The 13,362-nt window shown below is 44.1% G+C and overlaps 1 protein-coding gene across 4 annotated transcripts in view; it reads left to right on the top strand.

The window, feature by feature from the left end:
• Positions 1–733: 733 nt before the first annotated feature.
• TMEM150C (transmembrane protein 150C) overlaps positions 734–13,362 on the top strand; it is a 71,317-nt gene continuing 58,688 nt past the window's right edge. For 2 of the 4 annotated variants that reach the window (XM_054508871.2, XM_064584684.1), the window contains exon 1: positions 1,087–1,183. The gene's annotated coding sequence lies outside the window, so the exon portion shown is untranslated. Of the gene's footprint in view, positions 929–1,086; positions 1,184–13,362 lie in introns of those variants that run through there. The other 2 variants (XM_054508872.2, XM_045880897.3) reach the window with 2 other exon arrangements.

The following is a 13,362-nucleotide window of genomic DNA, read 5'->3' as shown; positions in this document are numbered from 1 at the left end:
CGGATGGGACTCAAGCAAGTCTTAACCTTGAGGGACTCACAGATCACTTTGAGAGTGTGATGAAAGATAAAGTTACTCTCCTCAGAATCTCTGAAGAGATTCTAGATTAGAATTAAGTTTTTGTTATTTTAACTAGATAGATGACACTCGCATTCCTTCAGGTAAGGTCCCTGGTCTCAAGAAGCTCACCGTCTAGTAGCCAAGCGAAAACAGTGACAATAAATCAATATACACATAGGTAAGCAAGGATTGCAAGAGTTGTGGGGAAGGGAGCGTTCTGGAATGTTTCAACGGATGAAAAGAGATGCGCGTGGTACGCAGGCCCCCCAAAGGAACTGCGGTCGTCCTAAGGCGGGTTGATAAAGGAGGTGCTACTGTGGGAGCCCCACAAGGCTGCCTTTGGAGTAGAAGGCCACAGGGCGCGTGCGGTAAAAATGGCATCGCTCCACGCTGCTGCCCCAGGTCACTGACGTGGTGCCACTGGTAGGCTGAGGTCGGGCGGGGGGGTAGAGTTATTAAAATGCGATGAGTACAGTTTTATCACAGACTCCGAGGAGACACGGGGAAGAGAGCAGGCTGGCGCTGGGAGGGCGGCCTTGGAGTCCGCTGCGCCCCGCCAGGGTCAGAAGTTGGCCCGGTGTTTGTTCTTCCCGAGCACAGAAAACCGCGGGAGAGCGCTGAGCGGCGGAGAACTACATTCGGCCAGTGGGCATGAAAACGACTTTGAGCTGCTCTGTGCAAAAACCCTAGGTGTGTGGACAGAAGGCAGCCAGCCAGAAGGTTACAACAGGTCAAGAATCAATAACCACCAGGCGGAGGATCCCAGATTCTGTCCTTCCTTTTGTTGGGCGAGGAGCGCCGGGCACACGCGTCCACAAAGGCTTTGGAAAGAAGCGGTTCGGCAGACCCCACGCGGCTCCAGTCCCGGGTAACTACTAGGGGCCCCGAGGGGTGCCGGCAGCTGGAGGCTCGGGGGGTGCCGGGGGGCTCGGCTCTCAGGGCCTCACGGCGGGGACCCCAGAATAAGTCGGGGGCGGGCCGCGGCGCGGCGGGCGGGGGCGGGCGGGCGAGCAGATCCCACCCCTTCCTGAAGGAAGCGCCCTCCTCGCCGCCGCTGCCGCCGCTGCCGCCGCCGCAGGTCACGGCCCCGCGAGGCGACCGCGGCCCCGCCGCACCGGAGCAGGTAGGCGCGGCGTCCGCGGCGCCCCCTCCTTCGCCCGGGCCGCCGGGCAGCCAGGGGGCGTCGGGCCCGGCTCCGCGCCCAGCCCGGAGGCGGAGACCGGAGGCGGCGGGCGCTGCGGCGGGACTCGGGGCGGCGGGGTCCTCCCGGCTGTATGGGGGGGGGGGGGGACACGCTCCGCTCTGCCCCAGCCCCGGAGCGCCCCGGGCGCGGGTCCACCCGCCCGAGCCCGCGCGGGCGAGGCGCGGGGGTCCGACAGCGCCCCGGGGGCCCCGCCGGCTCTCCCCCGCGCGTGAGCGCCGAGCCGCCGCGCCTCGGTCCCCGCCGCCGCCGCCGCAGTGCTGTCCGCCGAGCCCCTGCGCCGCCCGCCGGCTGCGGCTCGGTCCGGTCCTTTGACAGGTGTCCCCACCCGCCGCCCCATCCGGATACCCCGGCCTTCTGTTGTCGGGAAGCGACCCCAAATTTGGCCTCCCGGACTCTCTGCCACTCGCTGTTCACTTTACCGTTAGCCGAGTCAGGCTGGCTCGGGAAAGGAGGGATCCGGGAAGGAGGCACTAACTTGCCTGGCCCTGTGCACCGCCCTCCACTCTAAATGCACAGTCTTGCTTTCCTCTCCTGGGGGCACGCTGAGAAAGACGTGGGGTTTTCTGTTTCTCCGCGGAGGCAGCGGTGTGTGTGTGGGGGGGGGCGGTTACCGAGGCCGTTTGGTCATCCATTGCAATGAAAGAGTGATTAGCTTTGGATTATGGAGAAAGACCTCGTTTAGTGGTTTTCTCCTCCTTTAATGGATCAAATAGAGAATGAGTGTTTTTCCCATTTGAAATTCATGTTCCCTTTCTCTCTACTCATCCCTCTTGTCCGTTCACCCCTACCTCCAGAGCACTTTATTATATCCCGAACACTTCGCTGATTTTGTCAGGTTTATTCCGGCCAGAATGTCTTTCACAGCTGAGCCAGGATTTTGACTGCAAATGTGAGAACATAGCCAGTTGGGGTGGAAGCCTTTCCTTCAGTGAACCCATTCTGACTTACTACATGCGAGGTCTTGTTTGGGAACCAGAAATACTAATGATATGTTAAAAAAAAAAAAAGGTACTGGATCCATTACAGTAACGAAGCCAAACGGTAATATTAGTTTCTGCTTCTTCATTTCTCTGCTTGAATCAAAGGCAAGTTTTTTTTATAATGCAGGGCTGTAACACCATCCTGGGCTGCAGTTCGTCAAAAAGATAGGCGAATGTGAATATATAAACTCCGTGGTAGCAGTTAATAAGTTGACCTACTTAAAGTTTTCGAGAAAAAATTGTTAGGCTCATATATGTGACATTTGCAGATGAAAGAATTTTAGTCTCAGCTCTCATGCATTAAATCCCAAACTTCTTTTTCTATGTGTCCTAGAGACACCATGTTTCTAAGATTAGCTATAGCTGTCATCTCTTAAATAGAAATGTGAGTTTAATCTTCAAAGCATAGCATAGGAATTTTAATGGTGTGTCCTTCATTTATACATTATTTGGTAAATGTTTTGTGAGCTCCCCAAGTTGGAAGCTCAAAAACTGGACGTGGTAAATAAAAGGATAAAGAAATTTTGCTGACAATGATAACTACTTGGTAGATGTTACGACATTGAACAAACACATTAAAGGATTTGGAAAGTGCATGTTTATTAAATCTGCCATTAGCAGAAGGCAATCTGTTTGGATTATTTAAATTGATGTTAAAGTGCCTTTATGGCAATTGCTTAATTCACATATTTCTCATCAAATGCCTTTTACAGATTGCTTTGTGGAGGAAATAGTTTGCTCTATGGAATAATTTTTTGTATGAACACAGTAATGCCTAATGTTTAGGCTTTGTTCTAGAACTACCACCATCATGCGTACAATGACCTTGCAGGGGTTTCTGTGCTTACTTTACCTGCTGTGTGATCATCAACAGGGACAGCACTTTGCTTTACACTCTTGTCTGTGCCCCTGCTTTGTTTCCCCTGTGACCTAAGCACACCTCTGCAGTACAATGGCTAGATTAGCAGGGCAGCCTGCAGTCATGAAAGAGGAAAAGCTAGCTGGCCCCTGCAATTTTAGCCATTTGCTTTCACTATAATCTGGCCACTAGGGATCATTTCAGTAACCAATTAAGCAAGACAGACACTGACGGGATAATGTATTACCTCTCAGTTTTCCCCTCCACCAGAAGAATATGTAGCACTCAGAATCCACACTACAGTGCTAATTAGGTTCTGTGAGGCTCAAATAAGATTTGTGCTAAAGTTCTCAAAAATGTGATACAAACACCCAAGTGTTACTGAATCTGGGTCTACACTCATGACAAGGCTAGGAACACAGTCCGGTGGGTAATAAATGTTTTCCTTATCCTAAGGTTAGCAACAGAAATGCATCCCTACTTATTTTAACTGCAGACTTTTCTTCCTGGATCTGATGGTGCCTTGTGTCCTGATGGTTTTTCATAGATTGTTCTAAGTACTTTCAAACTAGCTTATAAGTTAGTAGAACTTTAACAAGTTGTTGTTATCACCAAATATCATTTCCTGGCAGGGTTGGATTTTGAAAGATAGCTTGTGGCAATGGAAGGTCTTAATGCAAAGAGATTTTAGACAAACCAGTTGGAATGATAGTTTGAGATAATAATGCAATCTTTGGGCACTGGCCTTCAAATATCAACCTCACTGCAGTTTAAGTCAAGCCAGCGCTGTTGAGTTGGGTTTGGAACTCTTTTACCAAGTAAGAAATTAGCATTTTTCTTTTAGCATCTGTAAATGGCCTTTCTCTATATTAGTGCTGTCCAATAAAACTTTCTGTAGTTCCATAATTTGTCCAACGTGCTAGCCACAAGCCAAATGTGGCTTTTGAGCACTTGAAATGTGCCTGCTACAATGGAGAGATTCAATTTTAATTTTAATTAATTTAAATAGCCACATGGGACTAGTGGCTATCATGCTGGACAGTGCAGCTCTAAATTGTCTTTACCTGTTTCCTGGAGAGATAACATTTGATGGCAATTCTTTTTTTATTTTAGGATTTTATTTATTTATTTATTTATTTATTTATTTATTTATTTATTTATTTAGAGAGCTGGGGTGGGCAGTGGGGGAAGGAGAGAGAGAATCCCAAGCAGACTCTGCACTAAGCATAGAGCCCGACTTGGGGCTCGATATCACAACCCTGAGATCATGACCTGAGCTGAAATCAAGAGTTGGACACTTAAGTGACTGAGCCACCCAGGTGCCCCTGATGGCAATTAGTCTTTAGAAGAAAGTGGAAATAGGCATTGATAGAACCAGGAATTAAGATTTCACTCTGTCATCCTGTTGTTACAAAAAAACACTAGCATTTACTCTAAAGCTGAAGTTCCATTCCACTCTAAAAATAAAGTTTCCCTTTTTAATTTATATATATTTGCTAGCCACGAAAATAAACATTGCCGAGAGTTGTTTAGATGCTTGGCCCCATGAGTCTGTGTTCTTGAGCTTCCTTGAATTTGGCTCTCTTGCACATTATAGAATCATTTATTCTTTTTTTTAAAGATTTTTATTTATTTATTTATTTATTTATTTATTTATTTATTTATTTATTTGAGAGAGAGAATGAGATAGAGACAGAGAGAGCATGAGATGGGGGAGCAGAGGGGGGGAGGGAGAAGCAGACTTCCTGCTCAGCAGGGAGCCTGATGCGGGACTCCAGGATCATGACCTGAGCTGAAGGCAGTCGCTTAACCAACTGAGCCACTCAGGCGCCCCTAGAATCATTTATTCTTAAAGTCAGCTTCTGCACTTTAAAATTTTTCAGGGGGAGGGATATTTGAAGAGAGGTAGAAGGTGGGGGTGATGCACAATCATTCCCCCTTCCAATCCTCATTCCTCTCTAACAGTCACAGAAACCCTGTGAAAAATCCGACAAATGAGTACCCCTGCCTCAAGGAGTGGCTGAAGCCACTTGGGGATGCTTGCATAAATTTAAGAAATGTTCCATATAATCCTTTTTTTTTTTTTTGAGATTTACACAATAACATGGTAAAGCCTCTAAGAGGAGATACATATACTTGTTTAACTTTTTTATTATGTTTCCAAAAATTTTTCATACAACCCTTACAGTATTTTTCAAACCGTGTATCCTGAGTCATGGAATTGATTTAAAAGGTTAGGGTCAGTGTTTTTTTTGTTTGTTTGTTTGTTTGTTTGTTTGTTTAATGAAATGGAATATATAGTAGAATAGGAATTCTCCCTATGCATCCCTCTTAGTGGGGGCTGGTAGTGATTGATGAAATTTTTGGTTCTCCCATGTATGGCAAATACAAGGCTACAGGGAGGTTGGTGATTAAAAGCACTACATTAACAGGACCCTTGGGTTCACATCCTGACTCTGCACTGCCCAGTCCATAGATAGTGAGGACTTTATAATCAGGGTCATTATTTGTAGTATTATTATATAAGTGTATATATGTCTCTTAGATCATGATATAAAATACTGCCTCTGAAACTAGGCTTGGGACCCACTTTGGGGAAACACTGATCTAAGACCTGTGTAATCACTAATAATAACCCGCAAATCATTGAGTACTTCCCAAGGGCTCCCCACTGAGTGCTTTACATGGATTATTTTGTTTCTCCCGACAGTCCTGTGAGCCCTGCCACAATCCCACAGTACCTCCGTCCCAGGAAGTCAGAGGGGCAGGATCTGAGCTCCAGGCAGTCTGGTGCCAGATCCCACGAGTTCAGCCACCTCACCTTCCACATTGCAGTGTGACAGTGATACACAGAGGGACCCCTGCAGACCTGTGAGGCTCATGGTAGAGCCTTGCACAAGTGTAGAAACGAGCAGACCACAGCTGTTTTCTGTGTAAGATGAGTCCTGATGGGTTGAGAGAGGAGTCACTGCATTATATTTAGGCTAGGAGAGACCTCGCAGCTGCCAGCCTCTGGCCTCTGAAAGTGAACGCCCTGGGTCAGGAAGCCTGGGGACCAAAGAAACCCAAATGACCCTGAGACTGACTACAAATTGTACAGGCTTCCTTCCCTCCTAACCACTCGCTAACTTCTGCACACTGCTTTGTAGCAAATCATCACAAATGGTCTAAATAGATAAGGTCCATCCCATAAATCTCCCACTTTTTACTACATTCTAAATAGTCTTTCACAATCACTCTTTGCCTGTAAGTGCTTCATGATATGTATGTATTTTAATATGTAATTGACATATAACATTGTATTAGTTCCAGATGTACAACATAATGATTAGATATTTGCATATATTGCAAAAGGACTAAATCAGTCCAGTTAACATCCCTCACCACATATAGTTCCAAATTTTTTTCTTATGATGAGAACTATTGAGATCCACTCTCCTAGCAACCTTCAAATACACAATACAGTATTATTAACTATAGTCACCATGCTACATTATATCCCCAAGACTTTTTTATAACTGGAATTTTGTACCTTTTGATTTAATTTTTAATATAATAAATGGAAAACAATGTTTTTAAAGAATTTTATGTACAGGGGCGCCTGGATGGCTTAGTTGGTTAAACGTCTGGCTTCAGCTCAGGTCATGATCCCAGGACCCTGGGATCAAGTCCTGCATCAGGCTCCCTGCTCAGCGGGAAGCCTGCTTCTCCTTCTTCCTCTGTCTGAGGCTCCCCCTGCTTGTGCTCTCTCTCTCTGTCAAATAAATAAATAAAATCCTTAAAAAAAAAAAAAGAATTTTATGTACAAGGAGGGTCTTAAAATTGAGGCTGGAAATCTTTTTTTTTTTCCTCCCCTAGTGCAATCTAGAAAGTAAAACCAAATTCATTTTGGAAGTAGATTTCAGTTTTCCCTAAAGGTCAAACTAAATAAAAGTGATCACATGTCCATAGACTTCATCAGGTAGAATAGAAGAGGCAACAGCTTGTCATCATGGTTACTTTTCTTCTTTAAAAACTACAGTACGTCCTTGAGACATTCAGATTTCGTTCAAGGCTGCAGAGGCGTCCACCTCTGGAGACAGTGGTACAGACTTTACCTGAGGAGTACAAAGGAGTCCAGTGAAGTGTCTTTGGAAAAGTGTTGAAAGTCGTCTAATACTTTTAGGCAAGTGTAGACAAAGCTTAAGAAGCAATTGTGATTAACTATGGCAGTAGAGGAAATTAGCCTGTAGTTTAAATGGTGTTATTGAACTCTGCAGTAATCATAATGAATTATAATAGTTTTCAACTGAATGTAAACATAAATGTCTCCAAAAATAGCATAGCCTTCCTGGTCATCAAACATTTCATTTATTAACAAAGTAGACTTCTTCCTGTTTTTTTTTTACACTTATAATGACTTAGCTGCCAAATAAATATTTTAAATGGTAATAATTGGAAGTTTTAAAGCAGAATTAAAACTGTATATAGCCGAGGGGCACCTGGATGGCTCAGTTGGTAGAGCATGTAATGTTTCATCTGGGGGTTGTGAGTTCAAGCCCCATGTTGGGGGTAGAGATTACCTTAAAAAAAAAAAAAAAAAAGGGCTTCTGGGTGGCTCAGTTGGTTAAGTGTCCGGCTCTTGATCTCAGCTCAGGTCTTGATCTCAGGGTCATGAGTTCAAGCCCTGTGTTGGGCTCCACACTGGGTATGGAGCCCCCTTTAAAAACAAAAAACAGAGGCACCTGGGTGGCTCAGTCGTTAAGCGTCTGCCTTTGGCTCAGGTCATGATCTCGGGGTCTTGGGACGGAGACCCACGTTAGGCTTCCTGCTCAGTGGGGAGTCTGCTTCTCCCTCTCCTTCTGCTCCTCCCCCACCCCCACTCATGCTCTCTCTCTCAAATAAATAAATACAGTCTTTAAAAACAAAAAACAAAAGCAAAAGACAAACAAAAACAAAAAAAAAGAAAAAAACTGTACATAGCCAAAATGGACATTATAGTATTTAAACTGGTCTGATTAATAAAACAGTCTTTCAGATTATCTTTCATTCTATTGATTCATGAGTGAAAGGTGTTAAAATTAAGAAATATTGATACCATTATGAAGCATTTACAGAAATATTATTTTTTACTGCACTTGGAATGTTTGTAAATTAGAATTAGAATTCTGTAATGTAATTGTCCTGGAATTTCTAGTGGAAATATATCTCCTGGAATTCCTAAATTCTACTTTTCACTAAAACTTGAAATGTATTTACATAGAAACACTAGTAACTAAAATATACCTACATGCAGTGGCAGGCATATTAACTTACGGGTGACAGTTTTTCTTTCTTATAGTATTATGTTCCCACATGCCCTAGACTTACGTCATTTTGAAAAATTTTCCAGTCTTGTCAGTGACAGCACAGTGTTCACAAGAACAATATTTGTCACCCTGTAATTTTAACAGCTAATAGAATTGTTCCTGAATAAGCTGATTCTTTTTTCTGTGACATTTGATTGGTGTTTTTCCATTTTAATTTGAGCTTATATGTGACATAAAAATTGACGTATATGAAAAGGGGTGGGTTGCCATTTGTATACCCAAATTTTGATTTTCTATGTATGCATGTAAAAATAAAGACAAAGTTTTTCCATTGACTGATTTGGGGAAAGGATACCGTTGTGATCAAATAGTGGCACATGGTGAGCTTTTAAGATCAGGCCACTGAAGGGTGCCTGGGTGGCTCAGTTGGTTAAACGACTGCCTTCGGCTCAGGTCATGGTCCTGGAGTCCCAGGATCGAGTCCCACATTGGGCTCCCTGCTCGGCGGGGAGTCTGCTTCTCCCTCTGATCCTCTTCCCTCTCGTGCTCTCTGTCTCTCATTCTCTCTCTCTCAAATAAATAAATAAAATCTTAAAAAAAAAAAAAGATCAGGCCATTGAACAAAGTGAGTGTTTACTTACAGGGCCATAAATTTGGCAGTTCAGCAATGGTGTTCTTTATTAGCTATTGGACAATATTTGTGCCATCCTTAGCATGGTCCCTCGCCCAGAGTAACTTTTTTTTCTTCACTGTTACTTCCTCCTTATTCATAACACAGGTTTTAACTCATTTCATCACATGGGAAATGAAAGAGGATTGTTCTGGATGATAACTGCTGAGCGTTTCTAAGAGCTAGAAAAAGCCTTAGGAAGTTAGATAATTTATTTCTTAGAGTCTTTGCATGACCACAGTCATCACAGAAAGATGATGTGTAGACTCCATTCTACTTTTAGCCTATGAATATTTTACACCAGTTGACATATTGTCTATCCAGGCTGACTTCACAGGACTCTGATGTTGAACCTAGGCTCATTTCAGGTTCAAGTATCGCCTGGTTTGCTTGCTTGTGGCACATTTACCTTGTCTTTCCAGTTAAATCATTGTTTCTTTGCCTGTAGAAATTATATTATGTAAATTTTTTGTATCACACGGGATTGTCTGGGGAGGGAGGTTGGCAAACTATTTTGTAAATAAAGTTTTATTGGAACACAGCCCTGTCCATTGGTTGCATATTCCCTGTGACTGCTTCTGCATTACCACCATAGGGTCAAGTAGTTCCAACAGCCCATCTGGCCCATGATGCTGAAAATCTCCACTCTCTGGTTCTGTATAGGATAAGTTTATCAATCCCCATTCATGTGATACTCTTCTTACGGCATCCTTGAAGAAAATGTGGGGGGAAATGGCCTATTACAAATTATATATAGTGAATTGTTCCCTGTAGGAGCAGATTTCACATCTGAATGACTAAATGAGTGACTATTATCTTCCCTCTTCCTATGGCACTATCCATTGGCTGTGAAAGAAGGTGTCCTCAGCATATGCTTAGGTGTCTTACAGACCTGGCTCACTAGCTGTGTAACCTTGAGTAAGTTACTTAATCCTTTTCCAGCTGTTATAGGTACTGTGGTACCTATTGGTGGGAGGCAATTCTCCGTGCGTCCCATGCATTTTGACCGGTCTTTACAGAGAGGCACTGGCTGCACTTTTGTCCTGGGCTGTCTTTTCAAGCATGTTTGTGTAGTAAACAGTCTTGGATGATAGAGGTAGTGTTGTCCTCAGAAGCAAGGGGCAGGCACGCTTCCATCTAGTATAACAGATGTGAGTTGCCCCAGGTCGGAGTCCCTCTCCAGGGACTGTGTGTGCAGTGTCACATGGCCCTCTTTGTGACACCTGCAGGCATTGGAGCTGGAGGACTCTTACAGAAAATGCAAAAACTCTGGCTACTGCTACTGCCGAGAGTAAAAAAGTCCTTTTCCCTGTCCCAGGAGCCCTGGGTCTTCCGCCAGCCTCCATGGAACTGTGGCAGGATGACTTGTGCACATAGCATAAAATCCCAGAACTTCCAGTTCTCAGACACCTATTCCGTGGGGTTATTATGTAACTTGAATAAGGTAATGAATAGAAGACATTTAACACAGTGCCTGGCAGACAATAAGTGCCCAATAAATGTTAGCTATTAATTATTATCTAGCTGTTTATTAACTCTGATGTGTGAAGGGGAGTCGCAGTTTTGTGTGTCCAACTTATATCTTAAGATAGTGGTTTTTCAAATTGTAGGTCACCAGGGCTATGAAAACAGTGAAGTAGATTAATTTTTCTAATGAAACAGAAATTACAATATAATAGAATAATAAAGAAAATATCCAAGTGCAGAATTCATAGTAAGGAAAAATATTGATTTGTAAAACATTTCAATTATATACATATGTACATGTATATTTGATTGTGATATAAAGTATTTTTTTAAAAGATTTTATTTATTTATCTGACAGAGAGAGACACAGCAAGAGAGGGAACACAGGCAGGGGGAGTGGGAGAGGGAGAAGCAGGCTTCCCGATGAGCAGGGAGCCCGATGCGGGGCTCGATCCCAGGACCCTGGGACCATGACCTGAGCCGAAGGCAGACACTTACCTGAGCCACCCAGGTGGCCCTGGATTGTGATATAAAGTATTTTTGTTTACTGTCAGTCACGGTCAAAAAAGTTGGAAAGCCACTCCTGCCCTAATACATATATGGAACTATTCAGAAGAAGTGTTGTTGATGAGAGCATAGAATTCCTGTCTTCATTCTCATTCTGGAAAAGGGGTATAAAGGGCCACTCTCACTCATCAAGGTGTGGCTGCTGAGAAGGAATGACCTGAAGTTCAGTTTGTTTACCCTCTGTGAACCATTTTGCCCATGATTAGCAGAAAATGAATATAGCCACAGGTTATTTTCAGAAGAAAGGGCTTTGTTGTTGTTAGCATTTGCCATAGAACTTTCTACGGTAATGTAAGTGTTCTGTTTCCGCACTGTGCAATACAGTAGCCAGTCTCTATTGAGCACTTGAATGTGCAACTGAGGAACTGAATTTTTAATTAAAATCTTAAAAATTTGGATTAATTTAAATTTCAATAGCCACAAGGGGGCTCTTGGACAGCACCATTTTATTTAGATTGAACACAAAGTTGTGCTTTCCTCCAGTACAATTAACTGTGTGGTTTGGCTTCGGGTACTGCCCCAAGGTGCAGCTCCCTTCCACTGGGTGGTTCAAACAACCACTGACCCTTGCCCATGACCGGCCTGGGAGGACACTGGGGTGAAGACGTGCTGGAGGAGCGGCTACCTTGGACAGCGCCACGGGCCAGGAGAAAATGTCAGGTTGCTGGGGGTAGAGATTCTCAACCCTGGCTGTGCAGTAGAGTCCTCTGAAGAGCTGTAAAAATCCAGGCTGCGCTTCAGACCAAGTCAGACATTTTTTAAATGTTCCCGGGGTGCTCTTTCATTTTGTCAGCTGGGCAGCATCACCGGCTGGCAAGACAGGCTTGCCCGTGGTCGGATGGGCAGGAGAATGGGCACACGAAAGACAGTGGACCCCTCTCTTATCTTAAACATAAAGACTCCAACTTATCTTTGGTATTGAGAGCTGATCTGTTTCCTACCTGGTTGCCCTTGCAGCAGAAGTCCCCTTGCTCAGTGGGCCAAAGTGCAAATTTGTGTATGACAAAATTGAGCTTCAAAGAAGGAAAAAAATAGGCTCTTACTGATCTGATTCACATGTGCAGTACTTTTCCATTTATATATCCAGCAAACGTTTATAGACGCCCTCCTGTGTGTTTGAGATAAGCCGTGCTTGCTCAATCTAGTAGGGGATACTGACACATAAATAGTTATCATATAGTAGAGTAAGCATAATATGAAGAGAAAAACCACTGGGTGCCCTGAGAGCACCCACGAGGGGGTAGCTATCCTGGATAGAAGAGGGGAGACATCAGGGGGTTTCTAAAAGACACTAACGCAAGTTGAGTCTCGTAGGATCAGAAGGAGTAGTCATATGAAGAAGGGGAAAATGAACAAAAGAACAGAAACAGCCTGGGAGGAGGCCCTGGCATACATTTTCTGTCCCTCTAAGACTGAACCCCGTAAGAGGGCTCCTTCCTAAGGGAGACCCTCACTGCAGTTTTAGCAAACCTCCTGGGATATCCTTATCCTAACTGGGCTTTATCATTTATTCATTCACTCATTTATTCATTCATTCAACAAGTGTGATTTATTGGAGCACCTGGGTGGCTCAGTCGTTAAGCGTCTGCCTTTGGCTCAGGTCGCGATCCCAGGGTCCTGGGATCAAGCCCCACATGGGGCTCCCTGCTCAGCGGGAAGCCTGCTTCTCCCTCTGCCACTCCCCCTACTTGTGTTTCCTCTCTTGCTGTGTCTCTGTCAAATAAATAAAATCTTTAAAAAAAAAAGAAAACAAGTGTGATTTATTGAGGTGTTACTGTATGCAGACATCATCTAGGTGCCGGTAGATAGAGCAGTGAACAAAACAGACAGCATTCCTGCCCTCAGGGAGCTTTGTATTCTATTGGAGGAGACCAACTAGAAATAGATAAATAAGGAAATAGTATAGTGTGTGACAAATGTGTTATGGAGGAAAAGAAATCATGGTAAAGAATTTGGAGAAGGTGCTCTGAGAACTAGAAGTCTCATAGCATGCTATCTCTCTGCAAATTTAATAGCATTTCTTACCACTTTTCTGAAACTGGACCTGGGTCCTGCAGTCTTTCTCTTTCCTTTGTTCAAGCCTGGCCATCCACCAATGTCCATAACCCTGTGACCTCCTACTTCTTCGACCATCTAACTGTGTCAACAAGACCTCTCGCACCCACCTCCCTTACCCCCATATATCATATCTTGTGTTTTCATGCCTTCTTAACGTTTTCACTTCTGGTCCTCTGTTGATTCCCCCCATTCTTTTCCTCTGCACCCCA

Source organism: Mirounga angustirostris, unplaced genomic scaffold, assembly GCF_029215605.1.
Source record: "Mirounga angustirostris isolate CCGP_5_RB_7025 unplaced genomic scaffold, mMirAng1.0.hap1 SCAF_2, whole genome shotgun sequence".
NCBI lineage: Eukaryota > Metazoa > Chordata > Mammalia > Carnivora > Phocidae > Mirounga > Mirounga angustirostris.
This window is presented reverse-complemented; position numbering and strand designations above follow the sequence as displayed.